At 57.3% G+C, this 5,053-nt stretch overlaps 1 long non-coding RNA gene across 1 annotated transcript; it reads left to right on the top strand.

Annotated features, from left to right (window-relative positions):
• The first annotated feature begins 1,184 nt into the window (after window positions 1–1,184).
• LOC139011557 (uncharacterized) lies at window positions 1,185–2,966 on the top strand. Its single transcript, XR_011471602.1, has 2 exons — window positions 1,185–1,253; window positions 2,258–2,966. It is a non-coding gene; the product is annotated as an uncharacterized lncRNA (long non-coding RNA).
• The last annotated feature ends 2,087 nt before the right edge of the window (window positions 2,967–5,053 follow it).

Below are 5,053 nucleotides of genomic sequence, written 5' to 3'. Positions count from 1 at the left end.
CCCCCCCAAGCTGGTCACCCTCTCTGTGTGGGGCAACTGGCGGGGCAGGGGCCTTGGCCTGGCACTGCCCACGTCTGCTGCCACCCACCCCTGGCTCCCTGTTCCCCATCAGGCGATTGGAGCCGGTCAGTCGGTCAGTCGGTCGGGGGAAGGGACCAGGAGGTTGGCCGGCAGGCCTTGCTCAGGCAATCAATTGGGGCCTGTGGGCTGGGGACAGCTCCTGCATTGAGTGTCTGCCCCCTGGTGGTCAGTGCACATCATAGCGACCTGTCATTCTGCTGTTCGGTTGATTTGCATATTACCTTTTTATTATATAGGACTAGTGATCCACACGTGAAATCGCGCGAGACCCAGGACCCCAGACCCTGCCGCGCCCCGGGACTCCCCCAAGTCCCGTCCTGCCGCGAGACCCAGAGTCAAGTCCCTGCCCACCCGCGTGCTCCTCGCCGCGGATGCCGCCTCCTGGTGATCAGTCTTTGGTTGTTACGGCCTTACGACCACTGGGTTTTTATTATATAGACGTTTGATCTCTATTAAGAATTATTTTGTATTTAAGACATTTCTTATGAACACATGACTAAATGAGTGTTATGTGTACAAACAATATATTCACATATCCTACAGATATCTACATGCACCACAGAGATTAAAAAATTGGGCTCCACTTATCCATCATACAAACGAACAGAACTACAGCTTAGTTACAACTGCATGCATTGCAGCGTTCACGGAGAACAGCAGATTTAAGGTAGAGAAGCAACACATGCCGAAACCGGTTTGGCTCAGTGGATAGAGCGTCGGCCTGCGGACTGAAAGGTCCCGGGTTCGATTCCGGTCAAGGGCATGTACCTTGGTTGCGGGCGCATCCCCAGTGGGGAGTGTGCAGGAGGCAGCTGGTCAATGTTTCTCTCTCATCGATGTTTCTGGCTCTCTATCTCTCTCCCTTCCTCTCTGTAAAAAGTCAATAAAATATATTTAAAAAAAAAAAAAAAAAAAAAAAGAAGCAACACATTCAAGCTTTCTCTACAAAGAGTCCCTTTTACACTTTAACCCATGGGCGTGGAGTAAAATACCGGCATGAAGGATGGAAGGTGACACATCGGGTTATTTTCCCCAAAGGGTTAAGGGGAGGAGGTGGGTGGGGGCAGCCAGCTGGAGCTGTGTGACCTTGACCAAAGTCTGAGCCTCCCTCAGCAGGATACACATGTCTGCCCCAGGCCAGCGCCTGTGAGAACCGAGATGGTGTGCGCCAGGTAAACAATGCCCTTGTTACCTGAGGAGGACTGTAGGAAACCTGCCTTCACCGCCGTGCCAGGGGGCTCAGGGCAGTGGCAGTGGGGGCAGCTCTGGGAGTAAAACCAGTCCCAGCCCAAAGCCCACTGGTGTCTGGGGCCGGCAGGGGCTCAGGCCCCGAGTGGGCAGGCTGGCTGGGGGCAGGTGGGCCGGGCTAGTTCAGTCTGTAAAGCTCGGGTGTAAACTAGCAGGTCCAGCTGCTGGGTGTGGTGGGGCCTGGCTCTTAGCTGCCTGGAAATCAACCCCTGCTCCCACAGACACGGGATGGCGAGCAGGCGCTTGTCAGAGCTGGTCCACAGCTACCCACAGGCTCCGATCAGCTCCGGACGCCTGGGGACTTCCTTCCCTCACCACCCCCCGTGCCACCTCAGGTCTGCTTTGGGGAAAGCTTGGCAGCGGCTGTGCCAGCTCTGCACCCAGAGCCCACTGCCCGGGTTTCTCCCTCGAGGAGACAGACACTGGGCCGGTGTTCCTCTGCCTGTGGGCGCACAGCTGGCCAGACGTGGTGACATGCTGCACCTCCCGTCTTCTCACTGCCGCTGAGCAGCCAGAGCAGCGTGGGATCGCTGTTTCACAGCTAGGGAAACTGAGGCAGGAGCCACGCCTGCAGCCTGCTGGGAGTGGAGCCAGGGGGCAGAGACACACAGGCCAGCTCACCGGCTCACAGCCACAAGCAGACCGGGGAGCACCGTGCTGCTGAGCTCCCAGGAGGCAGCAGCCCTTGTTCTGGGTGAGCTCAGGACCCCGGGGAGGGGAGAGACGGGCTGGAAACCGGAGCCCGGCTGTGTGCCTGGAGACCAGATGTCGGGGAGACCAGAGGGCCAGCTAGCCAGCCCGGGGAAGGCAGGCAGGCAGAGCGGCACCACAGAGGCTCCGGGGCCTGCCCGACCTCTGCCCGTCCTGAGCCTCCATCCTGCTGGGCAAGGGGAGGGGTGCCCACAATAAATGCTGGTTTCCTCCCCAGGGCAGTGCCCTGTGGCCAGCAACGAGGCTCCCAGGAGCTGGTGTGCCCGTGGGAGAGGCAGGACCACGACAGAGAGCCGGACGTCCTGCACTGCCAGCTTGTCACCACCCAGAACCACGCGTCACTGCTGACCGCATCTGTCTGTTGTGGGCTGGGTGAGGCGGGCGCGTCCGGATGGCTGGCGAGTGGCGGACCCCACGGCCCTGGAAGGGTCCTTCCTGGTTTCCCGCTTCTGGTGGCTCCGAGGCTCCTGGCTGTGGCCGCAGCCTCGTCTATGCCGCTGTCTCGCCGGCCGTCCCCGCGTTTGTCTCCTTTTCTCTCTTCCTCCTCCTGGAGGGTGACTTGCGTTGGATTGAGGGCCCACCCTGACCCAGGGGACCTCCCGCCCAGCTCTTCACCTTGATTAGATCTGCAAAGGCTCTCATTCCAAATGAGGTCACATTCGAGGTTCCTGGTGGGCACACCTCTTGGGGTCACTCTTCAACCCGCTAGAGTTAACAAAACGCCCCAATTCTCTGCTAAGCAAATTCATTCCTGAAAAACAAAAATTACCCCCCTTCTCATGGCCACAGGTGCCCCTGAGCATCTAGAATGGGCTTAGGGGACACAGCCACCTGCCTGCGAGGGACACCGACAAAACACAATTACCCGCACGCGGCCGTCACTGTAATGCAACAAGTAAAAATAGCTGCTTCTTTAAAACCATGGCTTTTTGCTTCCCTGTTTATTTTATTTATTTATTTATTTATTTTAAAATATATTTTATTGATTTTTTACAGAGAGGAAGGGAGAGAGATAGAGAGTTAGAAACATCGATGAGAGAGAAACATCGACCAGCTGCCTCCTGCACATCTCCCACTGGGGATGTGCCCGCAACCCAGGTACATGCCCTTGACCGGAATCGAACCTGGGACCTCTCAGTCCGCAGGCCGACGCTCTATCCACTGAGCCAAACCGGTTTCGGCTGCTTCCCTGTTTAAATACGCTATTATTTAAACAAAACCAGCATAGGACCAGTTAGTGTAACTGGTAGTTATGAATAGCAGGAATCACGAGAAAAAAATAAGGCCTCAAACTGTTGGATGTGACAACGAAAACGGCAAAAAAAGCAACACTGTGCCTCGAAGAACTGTCTGCAGAGACTCACGAAAGCAGACAGGATGCTGTGCACATGATTGTGAGAACACCGCCCCTCCGCTGCTTACCTGCACCAGCCGCGAAGCCTGCCTGTGCGGGGGCACTGTCCCCTCCCTCCCCCAACACCGTCCTGGGGTCTCCATCAGCCTGCTGGCCCCCGGGGCCGGCCCACACCAGCTGCTCAGCAGACCCTGCAGATCGCTCACTGTGTGACGCCCACCCCTCTGAAAAAGTTACGTCAACAAATATTTCTCCAAATCCTAATACGAGCAGCCCAACCAGCGTGGCTCAGTGGTTGAGTTTGACCTATGAACCAGGAAGTCACGGTTTGATTTTCCTGACGAAGAGCTACTAAAAGCGTAAATGAACTGTGTGAGGAGGGCGTGTGGCCAAGGAGCCGCGCGGGGGGCCTGCAGCGTCTCCGGGGGAACTGGGCTGAGAAGCAACCCTGGCACAAAGCTCATTAGGTTTGTTTTTTTTAAAATATATTTTTATTGATATCAGAAAGGAAGGGAGAGAGAGATAGAAACATCAATGATGAGAATCACTGATCGACTGCCTCCTGCACGCCCCCTACTGGGGATCGAGCCTGCAACCTGGGCATGTGCCTCGACCGGGAATCGAACCCAGGACTCTTCAGTCCACAGGCCGACACTCTATCCACTGAGCCAAACCACAAGCCTGTGTGTTTTTCATCTTAAAACGGACAGAGTAATAATGGCTAACATTTAGGAGCATGGCCTGGTGGGCCTGGCTGGGTGCATTCTTCCAGGTGAGGCCCCGAGGCTGCGGGTGGGGTGCCCACTCTGCTCAGAGTGGGGGGATTAATCCCTGTGATGCCACAGCCGGAGCTTCAGCTGCTGTGCCAACTGCCCCCTCATGACCACAGTCTAGGAAACGTAAAGGTAAAAACCCGAGATCACTTTGACCCACCACTGGGGTAAATGTTGAGAACATGCTCGTGTCTGTGCCGTCCCTCTGCTGTGAACACTTGTGCTTATTTTTATAGACGGGCAGACTGTGTGGACTATCCATAAACTTTCTCCTCGGGCCGCGGAGACCAGGCCCGGTGAAGAGACCGCACAATTTCTCCCCGTCTCCCCACGGCCTCACTGAAATGCTTGGAAAGCACAAGAAGGCAGGTGGGCAGCGGGGAGAGAGGCACCGGGAGTGAGATTTCAGCAGGCAGAGGAGGAAGGAGGAAGGAGGAGGAGGAGGAGGAGGAGGCGGCGGGGCGGGGCGGGCAGCAGGGCATTAGCCAAGTGGGGTGGGAACAATTGCTCCCTCCCACGCCAGGCAGGCAGCTGGCAGCTGGCTTGGCCCCTCGGCGGCCGTGGCTGGGTGTCCCAGGAAGTCCTTCCTCAGCCTGGCACCAGGGCAGGTCTCCAGTGGCCCCGCCCCCTCCGGGCCAACACCTGCCACAGGAAGCTCCTGCCCACCTTTCCGTGTAGGAGGGGCCTGTGCGGGACACCGAGTTCCCTGGCTAACCCAGTAAGTGCTGAGCGCACACGGACTCTCACTCACACTCAGGGTAGGGACATCACATGGTCCATCTGCCCTGGCCGGCGGACGGTGGCCCTGGCTGGCGGCTCTGCTGGTTGGAGCGTCGTCCTGGGCGCCGCAAGGTTGCAGGTTCGAATCCTAGGACATCCACCGGGC

This window comes from Myotis yumanensis, unplaced genomic scaffold, assembly GCF_028538775.1.
Source record: "Myotis yumanensis isolate MYYU_CA2020_CCGP unplaced genomic scaffold, mMyoYum1.0.hap1 SCAF_5, whole genome shotgun sequence".
NCBI classification, from domain to species: Eukaryota; Metazoa; Chordata; class Mammalia; order Chiroptera; family Vespertilionidae; genus Myotis; species Myotis yumanensis.
This window is presented reverse-complemented; position numbering and strand designations above follow the sequence as displayed.